The 19610-nt window shown below is 41.2% G+C and overlaps 1 protein-coding gene across 1 annotated transcript in view; it reads right to left on the minus strand.

The window, feature by feature from the left end:
• CHRM2 (cholinergic receptor muscarinic 2) overlaps positions 1–17315 on the minus strand; it is a 155521-nt gene extending 138206 nt beyond the window's left edge. The window contains exons 1-2 of the mRNA XM_033432384.2: positions 16974–17315; positions 16546–16711 (exon numbers count right to left, since the gene is read on the minus strand). The gene's annotated coding sequence lies outside the window, so the exon portion shown is untranslated. The remainder of the gene's footprint in view (positions 1–16545; positions 16712–16973) is intronic.
• Between the last annotated feature and the right edge of the window lie 2295 nt (positions 17316–19610).

Here is a 19610-nt window from a genome sequence, read left to right on the forward strand (position 1 = left end):
AGACTTTAAAATAAAGACTATTACAGGAGACAGAGAAGGACACTACATAATGTTCAAGGGATCAATCCAAGAAGAAGATATAACAATTGTAAATATTTATGCCCCCAATATAGAAGCACCTCAATACATAAGGCAAGTGCTAGCAGCTATAAAAGGGGAAATTGACAGTAACACAATCATAGTAGGGGATTTTAACACCCCACTTTCACCAATGGACAGATAATCCAAAATGAAAATAAATAAGGAAACACAAGCTTTCAATGATACATTAAACAAGACGGACTTAATTGATATTCCATCCAAAAAGAACAGAATACACTTTCTTCTCAAGTGCCAATGGAACATTCCCCAGGATAGATCATATCTTGGGTCACAAATGAAGCCTTGGTAAATTTAAGAAAATTGAAATTGCATCAAGTATCTTTTCCAATAAGAAAAAGAGTAGATATAGGACTAGGTATCGATTACAGAAAAAGACTAGAGATAAGACCAGACATCAATTACAGGAAAAAATCTGTAAAACATACAAACACATGGAGGCTAAATAATACAGTACTTGATAACCAAGAGATCACTGAAGAAATCAAAGAGGAAATCAAAAAATACCTAGAAACAAGTGACAGTGAAAACATGACGACCCAAAACCTATAGGATGCAGCAAAAACAGTTCTAAGGGGGAAGTTTATTGCAATACAATCTTACCTCAAGAAAGAAGAAACATCTAAAATATACAACCTAACCGTACACCTAAAGCAATTAGAGAAAGAAGAATAAAAAAACCTCAAAGTTGGCAGAAGGAAAGAAATCATAAAGATCAGATCAGAAATAAGTGAAAAAGAAATGAAGGAAATGATAGCAAAGATCAATAAAACAAAAAGCTGGTTCTTTGAGAAGATAAACAAAATTGATAAACCATTAGCCAGACTCATCCAGAAAAGAAGGGAGAAGACTCAAATCAATAGAATTAGAAGAGAAAAAAGAGGAGTAACAACTGACACCGCAGAAATACAAAGGATCATGAGAGATTACTATAATCAACTATATGACAATAAAATGGACAACATGGAAGAAATAGACAAATTCTTAAGAAAGCACAACCTTCTGAGACTGAACCAGGAAGACATAGAAAATATAAACAGACCAATCACAAGCACTGAAATTGAAATTGTGATTAAAAATCTTCCAACAAACAAAAGCAAAAACCTTTTATGATAAAAATCCTCCAGAAAGTAGGCATAGAGGGAACTTACCTCAACATAATAAAGGTCATATATGACAAACCCACAGCCAACATCATTCTCAATGGTGAAAAACTGAAATCATTTCCACTAAGATCAGGAACAAGACAAGGTTGCCCACTAGCACCACTATTATTCAACATAGTCTTGGAAGTTTTAGCCACAGCAGTCAGAGAAGAAAAGGAAATAAAAGGAATCCAAATTGGCAAAGAGGAGTTTAAGCTGTCACTGTCTGCAGACGACATGACACTATACATAGAGAATCCTAAAGATACTACCAGAAAACTACTAGAGCTAATCAATGAATCTGGTAAAGTTTCAGGATACAAGATTAATGCACAGAAATCTCTTGGATTCCTATACACTAATGATGAAAAATATGAAAGAGAAATTAAGGAAACACTCCCATTTACCATTGCAACCAAAAGAATAAAATACCTAGGAATAAACCTATCTAAGGAGACAAAAGACCTGTATGCAGAAAACTATAAGACACTGATGAAAGAAATTAAAGATGATACAAAGAGATGGAGAGATATACCATGTTCTTGGATTGGAAGAATCAACATTGTGAAAATGACAATACTACCTAAAGCAATCTACAGATTCAATGCAATCCCTATCAAACTACCAATGGCATTTTTCACAGAACTAAAACAAAAAATTTCCACTAAGTATGGAAACACAAAAGGCCCCGAATAGCCAAAGCTATCTTGAGAAAGAATAACGGAGCAGGAGGAATCAAGTTCCGTGACTTCAGACTATACTACAAAGCTACAGTAATCAAGACAGTATGGCACTGGCACAGAAACAGAAATATAGATCAATGGAACAGGATATTGAAAGCCCAGAGATAAACCCACTCACATATGGTCACCTTATTTTTGATAAAGGAGGCAAGAGTATACAATGGAGGAAAGACAGCCTCTTCAATAAGTGGTGCTGGGAAAACTGGACAGCTACATGTAAAAGAATGAAATTAGAACACTCCCTAACACCATACACAAAAATAAACTCAAAATGGATTAAAGACCTAAATGTAAGGGCAGACACTATAAAACCCTTAGAGGAAAACATAGGCAGAACACTCTATGACATAAATCACAGCAAGACCCTTTTTGACCCACCTCCTAGAGAAATGGAAATAAAAACAAAAATAAACAAATGGGACCTAATGAAACCTACAAGCTTTTGCACAGCAAAGGAAACTATAAGCAAGATGAAAAAACAACCCTCATAATGGGAGATAATATTTGCAACTGACAAAGGATTAATCTCCAAAATTTGCAAGCAGCTCATGCAGCTCAATATCAAAAAAACAAACAACCCAATCCAAAAATGGGCAGAAGATCTAAATAGACATTTCTCCAAAGAAGATATACAGATTGCCAACAAACACATGAAAGAATGCTCAACATCACTAATCATTAGAGAAATGAAAATCAAAACTACAATGAGGTATCACCTCACAGCAGTCAGAATGGCCTCATCAAAAAATCTAGAAACAATAAATGCTGGAGAGGGTATGGAGAAAAGGGAACCCTCTTGCACCGTTGGTTGGAATATATATTGATACCACCACTACAGAGAAGAGTATGGAGGTTCCTCAAAAAACTAAAAATAGAACTACCATACGACCCAGCAATCCCAGTACTGGGCATATACCCTGAGAAAACCATAATTCAAAAAGAGGCATGTACCAAAATGTTCATTGCAGCTCTATTTACAATAGCTAGGACATGGAAGCAACCTAAGTGTCTATCGACACATGAATGGATAATGAAGATGTGGAACATATATACAATGGAATATTACTCAGCCATAGAAAGAAATGAAACTGAGTTATTTGTAGTGAGATGGATGGACCTAGAGTCTGTCATACACAGTGAGGTAAGTCAGAAAGAGAAAAACAAATACCGTATGCTAACACATATATATGGAATCTAAAAAAAAAAAAAAAAAAAAGTTCTGAAGAACCTAGGGGCAGGACAGGAATAAAGATTTAGACGTAGAGAATGGAGTTGAGGACACGGGGAGGGGGAAGGGTAAGCTGGGACGAAGCGAGAGAGTGACATGGACTTATATATACTACCAAATGTAAAATAGATAGCTAGTGGGAAGCAGCCACATAGCACGGGGAGATCAGCTCAGTGCTTTGTGACCACCTAGAGGGGTGGGATAGGGAGGGTGGGAGGGAGACACAAGAGGGAGGAGATATGGGGATATATGTATATGTATAGCTGATTCTCTTTTTTATACAGCAGAAACTAACACACCATTGTAAAGCAATTATACTCCAATAAATCTGTTAAAAAAACAAGTTCGTGTGCTAGTTATTAATTAGATTCAGCTTAAATAAAGTAATAATACTACTATATACCTACAAAGGTAGTCCGTGGAAAATTTTGCTCATGGTTAGATGAAGTGTTGGTTTCAAAAGTGGGAAAATTTGTCATAAGAGAAGATTTATTTTGAAAGGAAAACTTTACCTGGAAAGAGAGTTTCTTTATTTTGGAAAATGATGACTTGCTGTTATTAAATGAACAGAAGAAGCAGATTAGGGTAGTAAGAAATTTTGGATGTTTAGTAGACTAATGGCATAAAATCATCATTAAAAATATTGATTGGGTTTCCCTGGTGGCGCAGTGGTTGAGAGTCCGCCTGCCGATGCCGGGGCCACGGGTTCGTGCCCCGATCCGGGAAGATCCCACATGCCGCGGAGCGGCTGGGCCCGTGAGCCATGGCCACTGAGCCTACGCGTGCGGAGCCTGTGCTCCGCAACGGCAGAGGCCACAAAAGTGAGAGGCCCGCGTACCGCAAAAAACAATAAAAATATTGATTAAGTTCTGCTATGTGCCAAGCATACAGCCAGTCATAAGATTCAGTCATGAGAAGAACTTTAAAAACAACAAAATACAAATCCTGCCTTTATGGAGGCTGTCTCTTCTAATGAAACCTGAGAATATCAATGACAACTTCATTCATTGTGTAAAGGAGTTGAATAGAAGGTACATGTTCAAGTCAAAGAGCGTTCCCAAGCAAAGATATTAAAAGTCAAATTTAAAAGGCGTCTTAGGACTTGTCTTACTTTTCAAATAAATTAAGAATGCGCTGACTGCTACTGGTAAAACAAATCAAGTTTATGCTCCATTAAGGGTCAGTAAAAGTATCTTGGGTAAGTTCTCGGGGGTTTTTCTTAGCTTCTTCATGAGCGAGACTGCTGAGGCTTAGAAGATCAACTGGGAAAGAGAAATGGAAAAGAAACAGCTCTGTGATGTCCTTTCTTCCCTCTTCTCATATTTACAGACTCAAAGGAGCTGAAGAGTTGCCCACACTGGATAAACAAACCATTTAAGTCTTTCAACAGAGAGGTGAAAGATTTTTCTTGCCTGAATTACAAAAAAAAAAAAACCTTGTGAAAAATGTAACAGTGGGAAATAAAAATAGTTAAATAAAAACCACAAGATGGCAAGTAATGATGCTCTTTTCTCCCTAAGTTCTGAAATAGGGATTGGATGGGTTAAAGGAAGAAGAAGAAGATAGAATTAAGATATTCAGAGCATGAGTTCTGTGGCTATTACTGAAAAATCCAAGAATTTTAAAACATGGAAATGTAAGATTAGGAAAAATCCAATACAAGAGTAAAATAATATAATATATATAATGAAATGAAAAAAAAATTTTTCTCTAATGCATAGCTAAAATTTATCTTCAAGGAACAAGAGAAAACATTTACTGATTTAATGAAAATACCAAAGCAAAGCTAATGCAATGGAATGTTATTCAGCCTTAAAAAGAAATGAGCCATCAAGGTAAGAAAAGACATGAAGGAAACTTAAATGCATACTACTAAGTTAAAGAAGCCAATCTGAAGATGCTACACACTGTATGACTCCAACTAAATGACATTCTGGAAAAGGCAAAACTATGGAGACAGTAAAAGGATCAGTGGTTGCCAAAGATTAGGAGGGAGAGAGGTATAAATAGGGGGAACAGAGAGGATTTTTTAGGGCAATGAAACTACTCTTTATGACACTATAATGGTAGATACATGTTACTATACATTTGTCAAAACCCTCAGAACATACAACAGCAAGAGTGAACCCTACTGTAAACTAGGAACTTCAGGTAACTATGATGTGTCAATGTCAGTGCATTCATTATAACAAATGTACCTCTCTAGTGCCTGATGTTGATTGTGAGGGAAACTGTCAGTGTATGGGGGCAGGGGGTATATGGGAATTCACCGTACTTTCTACTCAGTTTTGCTGTGAACCTAAAACTGTTCTTAAAAAAACAAAACCAAAAAACAAACAAAAAAACCTAGAGCAGCAAGTAATCTTTCAATAATTATACAGAGTAATAAAAAATCAGTTTGAATTTTAGATAACTGATCTATTGATATCATTTCATATTCAATTATACTGAAAAATTAAAATAAGAGCACATGGGAATTGGGGAGAAAAAAATAATTTTTAAAAGTAGTCAAATATTTGCTGCAAGTGGAATGAATAAGTCACACTAATTTAATTAAATGAAGCAAACAGGGATAATGACCTTTAGAAAATCTGACCGGTATACGGCACAGTGATTTCAATGATCTGCAATTCCTAAGTATTAGGGAAATCAGCTGACGGATCTACAGTCACCATCAATTTTTTCTAAAAGTGCATCTCACGCCAAGAGGTGCCAAAATATAGGAACTGGAGCAGTACCTATTAAAGGAGAAGAGACCAGGGCTGCCAATTATAGCCTGCACTCCAGATTCCATATCTACTAAAATAATGGGACTAAATCAGAGGGAAAAACATAACAAACCTTGTGCACTGAAAAAGCTGCAGAGAGGCAGGAGCAATTATGTAGCTGAGGACTGAGAAACCGAAGAAAGATCCAAGAGGAACGGATCATGGGAACTCGCATTGCGATAAAGAAGCTAAAATAAGCTAGTGAACATCAAAGGGGAGACGTTTGCCAACCTGTTTCTTCCAGGAAAATGACTCCTGGGATTCAATCTGAACACTTAAGTGATAGAAAGATGTCATTTTATTTTGTTTGAATATGGAAACTTGCTGGAGAATAAATATGACCTCTTTTCTATATCACTCCTTGAAAATAAAAGTAATGTAAATTTTTAGTAAATTCTTACAGAGACAGAAGCCAAGGAATCTCCTTTTAAATAGGAGAAGTTTAAAGAGGAACGCTAAGGATGTGAATTTCTTGAAGAATGTGTTATGTAACTGTGAGGGAGAAGAATAATTATCACTTTAATTAATTAGGGCCCGGTTGTTGCTCCCTTGTGAAAGATAATCCTTGATTAAAAGTGTCAGTATGTAAAAATATTGACTGATATTGAAATGTAAGAGTGTGAAATTTCAATTAATTGTAAAAAATTAGCTTGTACTATCATTTACCAATAGACACTAATGATTCTCGGAGACTTGGGACATACAAACAAATAGTTAGAATTGACAGTGGACACGTAAACAGGAACAGAATGAATCCACTGATGGTTCATCCCTCAGAATAACTAGCTCCTTTGGCCTTTTGTTTTATGTCCTCAATGCAGAGGTTAATGTTAAGTCCTAGCAATTGTTTTGTAGAGGAAGGGAATAGATAGCACAACAGGAAATAGAAGAAGATCAAATAATATTTTAACAACACATAGTGCTTTCATATTCAACAAAAATGTTCCAACATATATACATTTTATACTCATGAAATCATAATTTATGCCTTAGCAATTCCATAGCTGGAAGCCTTATTGAGACTCTTTTCCCCTCTGTGCCTAGAAAGAGCTCCCAGGGGACTATGAAGGAAAAAGCACCTTCAAACTTGAAGCCTATTATCAGACTAGGCCAGGAGGTGAGTGGCCAAGACAGACTCTATCTAAATCTACCTGAGACTGATTCCTCCAATATAAACTCTGTTTTCATGATTCCATTTTCTGAACTCAAAGTGTGATATGCCTCTATTTCTTTTTCTTCCCTCTCTCTTTTTCCTTGGCTTTATCAAAATTAGATGCCAAATAACATAATGGGATATTCTTTTGAAGAAACTGCTTATGGTAGTAAAACAAAACAGAAAACCCCCAAAAAACAAAATTTTAAAATTTATCTTTGACTTTAGATGTGAGACTGATGCCCAAAGCAATGAACTCACTCTTAGACCTAAACAAGCTATTTAGTGTCCACAGGCAACAACTTCTGCACTTAGAAAGAAAAAACAACCATCTACCACATCGGATTGGCGTGAGGTATAGGAATAGTATATGTAAAGAAATGGCACAGGGACTAAAATTTGGTAGACACGCAAGAAAGAATGGCTATGATTTCATTGTTTTTAATTGTCATTGGTATTGTCAAAGAAGAGTATCTCATCCAAAATTCTGAAATTTTCCCTAACATGGAAACCTTCAGTCATGAAAAATATCCTGTCATGCTCACTTCAAAACAAACGCAAAACTGTGACTCCTTGAATGACACCCATCAGCTAGAGACAACAGAAGTTAAACCTACATCATCCACGGCTCTCCCTGCCTTCAGTACTCCCAGCACACAGTATAAAGGGAGAAAATAAGTCTGTAATATTTAGGCTTACATGTGAAGACATAACTGCCCACACCACTGATAAAACCTGATAGCAAAGTAATTTCGACGATGAAGCAAGAAAACAGCAGGCAGATCTGGGAAACACAGTGGCCTTGGGGCTGCTCTTTGTCTTCTCCCTAAAATGAAACCAAATGTCCTGATGCTCTCCAAAGAACACAGTTAAGTAGAGTTTTCCTATCATTTCCTATTTTCATGCTGGTTATATGGTAGCAGGGCAGAGGCGGGGCACAGAGTGTTAGAAAATCTTTATCATGTTCAACAACATGAAATTGTACGAAATTTATGTTCTTCCCTTACCAATCAAGTTATTCTATGCTTAGCTTTTATAAAGAGTAGGAAAAATTAGCCTTTAGGTAATTCTTTAGCTCCCCATTTCACTCCTTTTAAGAGCTCCTTAGTAGTTAATTAAATAATCAAGAAATAATAGGCTTGTCTTCCTATATTATTTCATCTTGTTTACTGGCTTGGCATAGTTGGTGAGGTAAGGGCAAGCTTCTTTGTTTTACTAAAGTGGAAGACATTTTCGTGACCAAGGGCGAGCAATAACATCAGGAAAAATCATCATCTTTCCTCTTCCTAGAGGAGGTATTATATCAGCCTGTTACTGGGGATCATCACAGCGAACCAACATTTTGCAATAGTAACAGTGAAATGTATCCTCATTAACATTTATGACAATTCCCCCACTCTCCTCCACTAGAACTCCTCCACTAGAGCTGGGAGAGAGGAAGAGGAAGAGGAAGAGGGCCAGGTGCTTGGTCCAGCTAGATTAGTAATGAAAACCTAGACAGAACACCAGATAGGAGAGTACACAGAGGAGCTTTGGAACCATGAAGGTATCTTCCCAAGAAGGTATCAGAGAGAAAGAGGAATTATGGACAGGGAAAATGAAACAAGGCATAGAAAAGAAATCAAGGGCTTATTTCTTAAATAGCCAGGACTGATTTAACTCTAAGGACATAAGGTATGCATATGGGACTGTACCCCATCTAAACAAATAGGTATCAGTGTCACATGACATGAAAGAGAAGTATATTTATCTATGGATGTTCTCCTGAATTGTTACTCATCAAATGTAACTGAAAAATCAGATAGTCTCTGGCCACAACTAAGCCCTCAGTCTCGATGGCCCACACAAGGTGGAAAACTCGTTTGATGATACTGGCAGCAACATGGGTTGAACATCAAATCTTCACTCCTCTCCAATGCCCTTTAGATGCCAATTCTTCAATCTGGTATTATTTAGAATGTGGTCCTGTGATTATCCACCTCAGTATCACATGAAGTGCTGAACATCCGGATTCCTGTGTCTGAGCCCAAACCCGCTGACTCAAAATCTTTGCAAGAAGAGAGCATTTCAAGGCCTCAACCTGTGAATAAACCTCTTTTAAAAGACTTCTTAGAATACGTTTAAATAGTGATTCAAATAATTCAGAATCTGGTAATTTAAAACACTATACCTGATGACTATGAACGCTGACTGCTGAAAATGTAGATCCAGTCCTGCCATGAGATCAACATTCAAGGGTGTATAGGGTCCTCAGCTTCAGAAAAAAGAACTTCTGCTTTACTGAACCCAGTAAACACAGATAACGTCAAAATACTGCCCTGCTACCACATGATTTGCTGTTTATTTTCACTGATCTTAAAAACACTGATCTTTAGTTTTGTTTTTGTTGCACATTAGCCATGGTCTGAAAATTTGACTTTAGTATTTGACCTATGGAGATGCCTATAACTTCCTTGATACAATAAAATGGAATGGGGAACCATGCATATTTTTAGGGTTACCTATTATCTATACAAAACATTGGGGAAAAATAAAGCTCCATATTAATAAAGCTCTGTTTCTAACACATTTGAAATGTGTATTGCTGTCATTTATACGAATATGGCCTCTGTCCTCATCTTAGATATCATCAGCATCCCTAACAAGTCCCAGCTGGTACCCCATTACCAGCACCAGGTAAAAATCGTTCGACTTGCCCAGCAGTCTTACAGGTTGACCTTTTTGTAAATAGTTCATCTTAATATCCAAGAAAACAATTCTGCCAATCCCAGAGAGCTCTTTAAAGTGAAAAACCCTAGTTTTCACCTTCCAAGGAACTTGGCTGGGACTATTAAATGCCCCAAATGTCATTATTATTACACTGCCTATACATACCAACGTAACAAATACATAATGAATACACAGACTGTGTCATGCAACGTACCCGACTGTGGAAATTAAATGAGATTATAGGATGTTAAATATTTAGCAAAATATCTGCCACACCATAGCTTTTCTTACCGATTATTATTTGTTTGGGGGATGACTAGTATAAGTGTGATATTTATCATTGCTTATTAGTATTATACTAATAATAAATTAGATGAAGAGAAGGAAGAAGAAGAGGAGAAGAATAAAGAGAAAAAAGCATACTGACCAATATTTATTTTGCATTTACTCTGGGACAGCCATTATGCTAAGCTGTTTATATGTGTTATCTCCTTGTGTAGGGGGAATGGAGAAATGGCTAACATACAGGGCTTGGCATAAAGGCTTTGATCAGTTATGGAAGATCTCACGTGGGTCTGACTTTAGAATTTATCCTAGACAGCTGAGAAACAATAAAGAATTTTTAAAAGGAGAATAACATGTTCAGATTTGCATTTTAGAAAGGTTATTCTGGCAGTGTGAGGCATAGATTGTACTAGGGAAAGACTGGAGGTGGGAGACCGTATAAACACAAGGCTCTGGTGGTAGTTCAAGTGAGAGATGCTAAAGATCTAAAAAAGATGTGTGGATGGAGAGGAGGGGATGAATTCCAGACAAGTCTCAGAGATAGGTTTGACTTGATGACACCATTAGATGGTGACAGTAGAACTGGAGTGAGGAAGAAAGAAGACATGTTTAGAGCATATCAACCTCACTTCTAATTTGTGAGTAATAATAATATGCAGATTGGTATTCACACAATAATATAGAGCAAAACTTCTAAGTTTCTCACATAACAAAACAACAAATTATACATACAAATTATTATCAGCATCATTATCACTATTATATATCTTATCCAGCAAGAACAAATGTGGAGAATGGATACATGTATATGTATGGCTGAGTTGCTTTGCTGTGCACCTGAAACTATCACTACATTGTCAATTGGCTATACTGCAATATAAAACAAAAAGTTAAAAAAAAAAACCCCAATGTTCCCATTCTAAAGATAGAACCCTTCCATTTTGAAATTTAAAGACTTAAACATAGAAAACATTCCATTAGCTTCTTCTTCCAGAGATATCTCAATGTCTCCCACAACAAACCTCTTTGTTTCCCACAGAAATATTTTCACAATAATGTTAAACACAGAAGGGTATAAATATCCCCCATTTCCCATAATTTTCTAGAATTCTACACAGCAAACAGCACTTAATATGCACAGGCAATGACTGTTTCCTACTAATCTCTTTTCTTAAAAACATACTAATTCAGAGTCTTTCTTGCTTTTGTCTATCTCAAATTATCATTGAAATTGAAATTCAAAGTTTAAAAAAATGATGTTCTTGCCCTCTCCACAGTAGTGTGCTTCCTGTTACCAAACACCAGAGGGTGCCATTAAGTGAATGCCTGGATTTGGGAGAGGGGGAAACACAAAGAAGGAATGCCACTGCTAATGAAAGAGACTGACTTTTTAGGGTGTACCCTTATCTACCATGAAATATTACCATGGTAACAGCACCAGTTAAGATGATTGTATATTTAGGTCACAGTATAAAAGAAGGAGCTTGAACATGTGTGCAGAAAAAGGGAAATGAAATAAAGTAAGACAAGAATATACCAAGTGTAGAAGGAGGCAAACCAGCCAGAACGTGCCTCACACTTTGCTAACTGCAGGCTCACAAAGTCACATCATGTCTTTCAAAGCAAAGGTGGATGATCAACTCTAACTAAAATCAGAAGTTGCCATTCAAACGCAGAACCTTAAGCACCAGCAACCTTAATACAAAGAGAGAGGAACTCGTTTGGAGAGACAACTAGATGGAAAGTTGGGATGTGTGTATTCTGAGGCAGTCCTTGGTTAGCTGCATCTCGATGGGAAAACCTCTTCATCCACTTCAACGCTTAACATGAGTTAAACTGGATAATATCAAAACTCTCTTTCATCCTTTAGCACCAGACAAAAGAAAATCTCAGTGTTGCTATAGGTGAAAATAGCATCAGCCAAAACATCAGGCGATTTCCTTGCCCCCGTTTCCCTCTACAGAGCAGTCACTGATTAATCAGAACAAGCAGTTTGTGCCAACTAAGAATCTAGTTGGTGATGAATCTTTCTTGCTTAGGGTTTAGGGGACACAACAAGAATACGCACAGTTGAACTAAAAGAATGGGGAGAACACTGTTGGACTCTGAATACCACAGCTGTGATTTCCCCAAACATAGCGGAAAATGTGCACTACAACTATTCATCAGCACAGTATAAGACAAAGACTGGAGTCCAACACGCTTATGTTTGAATCCAGGGGCTACGACTTACTAGCTGTGTAATCTCGGGCCATTACCTGACCCCTCTGAATGCTGGTTTCCTGATCTGTAAAATGGGGACAATAACATCTACTTCATAGGATTGTTGCAATGAGAAAACTGATTCATCTATTCACTCATTCAACAAATATTTAATAAACTCCTAGGATGTGCCAGACACTATCTTAAACAGTGGGGATAAAGCCCTGACAGAATAGATGATATAACATATGTGAGGTGCTTAGGACACTTTCAGGAACTTAGAACACACTCTGTGAAAACGCATTTCCAAGGAAAACGACCTGCTTCCTTTGTCCCACACAAAGCACACACTATCACCACCACTACTGCCATGTGACCAAGCTGAGCTTTGAGGTATGCAGTCAGTACACTTGCTCTGACACCTTCTTAGGAAAGCAGTCCCAACATCTGCCCAATGAACCAAACGTAGACAAAATGGGGACAGGTGACAGGGAATGAAAGCCAGGTGGTAACAGTCATGAGGAGGATATATTGACAGTGTTTGATATAGAGGAGTCCACTGAGGAAAACAACACAGGTCCGCATCATAAAATGCCAACCCAACTCAAATATAAGGTTAAATGAAGAAAACCAGGTCCCTCAAGGGAACTGTGTGACAAAATGTTTCTGTCAGTCTCTTGGAGACTGACATTACTCCTACTGAGTAAACTGAAGTAAGATTAAGATAAGAGTAAGAGTGGAGTTTGAGTGGTCATATTTAGACAATTACTCATGGGCATTCTCTCACAGGCATACCGCAAAAACTGACATCGGTGATGGAGGTTATTACAGTGGCTGTTAATGGCATGCCCACAGATTCTCGCCCTCATTTTTTTCACCCATTCCCTCTTCAATTCCTTTATTCTATTGCCCCCTCTTCTTCCTCTTTTGCACTTGCTTTAACTTTGTTCACTGCTGTGGGTCAGAGAGCCGTGTGTCTCCTGATGAGCCTGCCTGTCCTCCTCCATTAAAGTGGGTGCCATGCCTTCCCTGCCTTCCCTGTGAGCCAGCAGGCTGTGGTCTGCTGTTCCCTTCAAAACTCTGACGCTGCCCTCCCTCTTCCTGGGCCCTGGGCCCTGGGGGCTGGCTACCCTGAAATTAGAATTGTAAAACTGCCACTGAATGTACATCCAAGTGCCTGATGTTGGGGGTTACCTGGGCAAAGAAGGGGTAGGGTCATGTTTGGAGCAATGTGGTTTTTAAATGTGAAGATAGCAATCTCTGCCCCCTATGCTGACAGACCGGGGGGACTCCTTCCAAAGCGACTTTTACCAATGTTTGACTGCTAGTCTCTTGTACATCCATCCCTGAGAGCTAAAATTCTGTGGTTCTCTTGAACTTAAACTAGGGTAGGGATATTCAAATCGACCTATTTTCTCACTCCACCCCCAGACACTCTCAGACACTTACATAAACAAACACACCTTTCTTTTGTAGGAAGACCAAGCATCTGTCAGGAAGCTCACCCTTAAGTTTTGGGTCCACGGACTTTACCCCACTCCCGCCCCATTTCATTCACAGAGTTTTAAAACAGTAAGCGGAGGTGGTTGGAATTTCCATGCCTTTGTAGGGTCAAGTTTTACTTTTCAGTTTTAATTGGCAGAATTGTTTAGCCTAGTAAAGCATACAGAGTCAACAGAAGTTGCTTATCCTACTGCCACAACTGGACACATTACTAATAACAGTAACAACAATAAAAAGTCACATGGCATTAACTTATTACTTCTTGAACCCTTAGCTGTCAAATCCTGCAAAGCTGCAACACTGTTGGCACAAAATTCTTCCATCCATTTGCCAAGAGTCTCAAAAGTCCACTTTCTGAACCGCAGCCTAATATTCTTACTGTGATCAACTGGTTTACTTCTATGATTATGACCTTGTTGTTATCACCCTGAAGATCACACACACACACCCCTAATTGCAGTTTCTTAAGTGTGTCATCATCCTTATTATTTGCTTATCAAGGAAAATGTACTCTATATATCTCCTTGCTATACAGATTGCCAAAAATGCATACATATATACAGGCTGCCAACAAAATACAATGCGGGGCCTTTGGGGCACAAGGCCAGGTTGAATAGCTGGAGTTTATGAGCTGCTCACTTTCAGGGCCCTCTCAAGACTGGTAAACCCGAATGGGCTGCAGCGAAGTGAGGTGCTGGTCCACTCCAGCACCTGGCCATCTGAACTTCCCCAGAGAAAGGCTGCCCCCCAAGGCTGGGCTCTGCCCGAGGCGGGTGCTGAGGGTCTAGGGCGCCGCAGCATCGGGCCCCTTAACGCTCTGCGCAGCCTCAGCTGAGCTCGAGCGCTGGGCCTCTTCCCTCAGTGTCTCTCCCCACCCCACCCTCAACCCTAATTCAAGTTTTTCCCAGGCTTTTCCCATTGCCCCACTGTTTCTCTCTGCAGTCTGGGCTGGCTCCCCGCGCCTCTGGCCCAGCCCTCGGAGGAACCAAGGCCACCGGCCGGGATCGTGCTATGGAGGTGGCCATTGCTGCCGGCACTCGGGGCAGTCGAGCTGGGGGCTGCGTGACGGAGCGCGGGCGGGTGTGCCATACAGCATGTAGATGCGTGTTTGTGTCACTGGCTGCGTGTACTAGGGGACAGGCAAACTACACGAACCCACTGCCACCCAGCGCTAAGAAAAAGAGCACGAAAAGCAAAACAAACCAAAAAAAGAAAAGATGAAAGGGAACTAGAAAGTCAATGCAAAGGATCCCGGAGCTTGAGGACCTGGAGGCGCCGTGCTCTGGATGGGCTCGCCGCGCCTGGCTGGCCGACTTGGAGCCCTTGGTGGCCTCCGTCACAGACATGCTGTGGCCGTGAACTAAGGACACGGTCGGGCAGCTCGGGTGAGATGTCAGAGGACAGCTCTGCTTGCCTTAAGGGTTTACCTCCATTTCTCTGCTCTCCTCCCGCCTCTCCGTCCCGAGTGACTCCCCAGAGATATTTCCATACAGGCAACATCGGTCTCAAGGCTTGGGTCTGATGAGCTCGGCAGACGCTCCTGCGGACGATTTTGTGGCTCAAAGCAGCCTCGAAGACGGCGACGGGCAGGAGGGTAGAGAAAGTGATGGGGGCGCTGGAAGGAGGCTGAGGCAGTGGGTATGTGCTGCTTTCTGAGTCAGTGATTTCGGGGAATCTTGAATCTTGACCTCTTAAGAGCTCTCCTAGGCATGCAGCCTCCTGCCCCGCGGGGGGCGCCCCAGGGGTGCGGGGGCAGAGCGCACAGGTGGAATTTCTGCTCGATCTCCCCTGCGCGGGCTTGGACCGCACCTCGCAGGTTCCGAGAGCTACAAGTTATCTGCGATCACCCGGGTCCTCAGGTGTGGACTGCGAGGGACACTGTGGGTGCAGCTGTTCGCAATCTGTGACCCCGAACCCCGCCGGGGTGGCCCAGAGCCCACTGTGAGGTGGCTGTCGGCGAAGCCCAGGCACAGTCCGGGACCTCGCAGGCTCCGGGCTGAGACCCTGTCCTCAAGTCGAGGCCGACAGCTGACCTCGTGTGCGGGCCGAAAAGGGATGGGGTTGCAGAAAGCTGCCTCCTCCTCTGTCCTGGGACCCTCTCCTCATTCTTATTCCCCTGCCCTTTGGCCACGCTCCTTGGACCGCAGTACCAAGCCTCTCTCCAGCGACTTGGCGCGGGCGCCCAAAGGACAGTTCAGAAGGCGGAAACAGGGGGCCATATGGAGCCAGAGGAGCTGGGCCTCCACCCCAAACGCCTAGGAGACGTGGCCAGACCCCAGGCTGGAAGGAACATGAGGGGCAGGAGAGGGCGAAGCTCTCCCGTCTTTTCCTTGACGGCCTGTCGGGGAGGAGGAGGGAGTCGGGTGACAGTGGAGGGAATGGCGGGCTGGGAGAGGGAGCGATGTCACGGCCGGCGCGGCCCCCAGGCTACCTTTGCCACCTTCCTCCGGACTCAGTGACCCGCGAAATCGCATCCTTGTCCCGCGCTCTGCCTCTCTTGCCCCTTCTTTCCAGACCCGCCATCACTGCCCTCAGTTCTCCAAGCCCCAGAAGCCAAAGTTTCCTTTCGAGGATCTGCACTTGTGGAGGAATTCTCCAATTCCTTAACACCTGACCCCTCCGCGCCCGCTCCTGGCAATTGGGAGGGACCCCGCGGCGCCAGGGTCCCTGGAGCTGGCAAGCAGAGAGCTGAGCAGCGCGCTGTCCTTACCTGCCGCCGGATTAGCTCCAGGTGCCTCCCCGGGCTGCAATATCCCTGGTGCGGGCTGGCGGGATCGTGGAGGAGCCCTTCGCGGGTTCGGGGCTCACCGGCCGGGGAGCGAACTGCGCTGCGCTCAGAGTCCGAGGCCAGGCGCCGGCTTGCTTTCTCCCTTGATCTTGCAAGCGAAAAGGAAAAGATTAGCTGGTGCCGCGACACCCGGAGGGGTGGGGCGGAGGAGGCGGGGGGAGAGCGGACCTGAAGGCTCAGGCCAAAGCTGCGAGGCTCGGGCGCGCGCTAGCAGAGTCGCGCACCCCACACCCGTCCCAGTCGCTTGACGAGTCTGAAACCCCTTGGCGGTGTAGACTGGAGTTAAAGTGACACCACCCCCGCCCTCCACACCAGAACACCAAAGGAGAAGCAAAAAAGGAGTTTCAAACCTGGCTTTCACAAAGAAGCTGAGTCTGGAGAGCAAAACCGAACAGAGACCTGGCTGGACTGGCGAGCTGGGCGGGATTCATTTCTTCACCAAAGTGCTTGGGGAAGTAAGGGAAGTAGTAATTAGTGTAGGGGCAACTAATTACTAATTAGTTCGGTTCCTCTGGCGATCTCCTAGTGGAATCTGCAGTTTCAAGGCTCTGGCCAACCCTCAGGCTGGCGCGTGTGTGCGTTCGTGTTTGTGTGTGCGTGTCCGTGTGTGTGTGTGTGTGTGCACGCGCGCACTCGCTGGAGCGGGTCTCTGCGCCCGGGCACCTTTGGTATAACAAGAGAGCGTGCGTGTGTTCGTGAGTGTGTGTTCGATTAGCTGCAATGGGCGAACAATTTCTGGAGAGAACATTTACAATTTTCTTTCAATATGACAGGATTAGTTGTTCCTCCAATGAAATCTTTTCTGCTCTCTGATTTGGCGGTTCTTCTGAGCAAATATGACAGCCTTTTCTCCAGGCTCCTTTCTGCTCCTTTCCACGTCCATCCCCAGAGCCAAGCTCTCCATCTGCAATTTCTACATCAGAACGTTTACAGTTACTACCACCACCCAGTCCCATTCCTGCAAGTATGATTGCTGTAAAGGTGACATGACGTATTGGGAAGGACGCGGTGTTGCTTTTTGATTGCTGAAGATGCTTAAGCCCAGTTTTTCCAGGTGGGAAAATATTAGAATAAATCCTCTGTGCTTTGTAAACATATAATCGTGCTGAACTATTCACGGATTATTTATTTCTCTGGGACACTGGCAAATGTATAAGAGGAAGAGGTAATTTTTTCTTTCTTATTTTATACAAGGGTCAATGCCCATGTTTCTTTGACTAATAGGCGTTAGATTACAAAGTATTTATGGTGCTTTATGGAATTTGGGATCTCCATGAAAAAAATTAGGATACAAACTTTTTGTGTTAAATCAGTCTTAGGTTTTTATTTTTTCATTTTAATGAGAAATCCATTCCAAGAAGAATACTCATTATTTTTAGGTACTAGTCACAACTGATAAAGATACAGTGATATGATTCTAAAGTATAGTTGAGAACAAGACTTGCTTTTGTGAAAGTATGTGTATATAAAGATAACATCAGTGTACGATACGTTATAAGGCTATATTTTCTTTCATCCACCTTCGGCAATCAAATGAAAAAAGCTGAAATCTTAATTGATATATCCAATTAAGTTGAGTTCAAATCTTGAGGCCCAGGCCATTGCTAGCTGTCAAAGGGAATACAGAATAGCAAAAGTCACTGTCCCTGTCCTTTATAAGCTCCCCATCTTATTGGCGGGGAAAGACAATCAGATGACAATCAAAATGAAAAATTATGCAGCAATATAAATTCATTGATAAATGAAAATTATGTAGATGAAAGGGTCTGCCCTTTCTGTTAACTCACAGCTATCACCAAGCAGGATGTGGCACAAACTTTTTTGGCTTGATTGAAGTCACCCTGAAATAACGCATTATATCCCGTGGCTCTACCTTCAGCCTCCACACCCTCACATCCCACCACCACTGGGAGATTGTAAGATACATATGAGAAAATCAAGACAGCTCTGTCCAGTCTTGGCCTCAGCCTCCCCCAGCATTGGTTGTTTACATTAAATATCTGATTTTGTCATTTCTTCTCTCTTAGGTGATCTTTTGAAAATGAATTCACATTTTCCTTTCTTTCTCCATTACTTCTGACTATTAAGCCTCCATAAGCCCAGGGAGTTGCTTGGATCTTTAAATCAAAACAAAACAAAACCACATAGACATCCCGAAGCAGAGAAATAAAGGGGAAGGAATTTCCTGGCCAGCAATAGAGAAGAAGAAAACCCAGTGATCTGTTGCTATTTTGTTCTTTCATATCATTAATGCCTGTCATATCATAATATTCTTTCATATCATTAACAGGGCTACACATTCCAAAAAGAGCAATAAAGCAAAACGCCAATGAAATCTAACGAATATTTTCTCAAACTTGAATAAAACAGAGTCCATGGATAACCTAACTACCATGTTCAATAGAAGTCATGTACTTGTGGCCTTTTGGAGAGGAGCTGCAAAAGGAAACAGCATTTTTAGCGAGCAATCAGCAATAATGTCCATTTTCTTCTTCTAGGTCATCAATGAAAACACTTTTTTTAAAACATATACTTGCATCTGTGCCACTCATTGTGTGTTTTTGGAGAATTATTTAACTGCTCTATGCCTCATATTTTTAATCTGTAAAAGGGATACAGTAATAGTAACACTCCCCTGGGGTTTTTATAAGGAATAATAGAGTTCATTCATGTAAAGTTTTCAGAAGAAGGCCTGACATATAGCAAATTAGCTATAATGATAAGACTGTCAGTCAGGATTTGAAAACAGCTTCTTGGCTCATGCCCCTGACCTACTGAATCGGAATATTTAGGAGTGAATCTTGCCAATGGAAACCATGCTGCTCCTCAATTTCATGCAACAAGCATGTTAAACATAATCCATCAAAATACCGACCCAAAGAAATCCCATTTTTCACCCTTCCAGTTTCTCTTTCTATACAAGAAAAGATCATGTGTATTCTGAGCATTTTATTTTTATTTCTTAAGACAGTTCACTTTCTGAGATA

The sequence above is a fragment of the Orcinus orca genome, chromosome 9 (genome assembly GCF_937001465.1).
Source record: "Orcinus orca chromosome 9, mOrcOrc1.1, whole genome shotgun sequence".
In the NCBI taxonomy this organism is placed as follows: Eukaryota; Metazoa; Chordata; class Mammalia; order Artiodactyla; family Delphinidae; genus Orcinus; species Orcinus orca.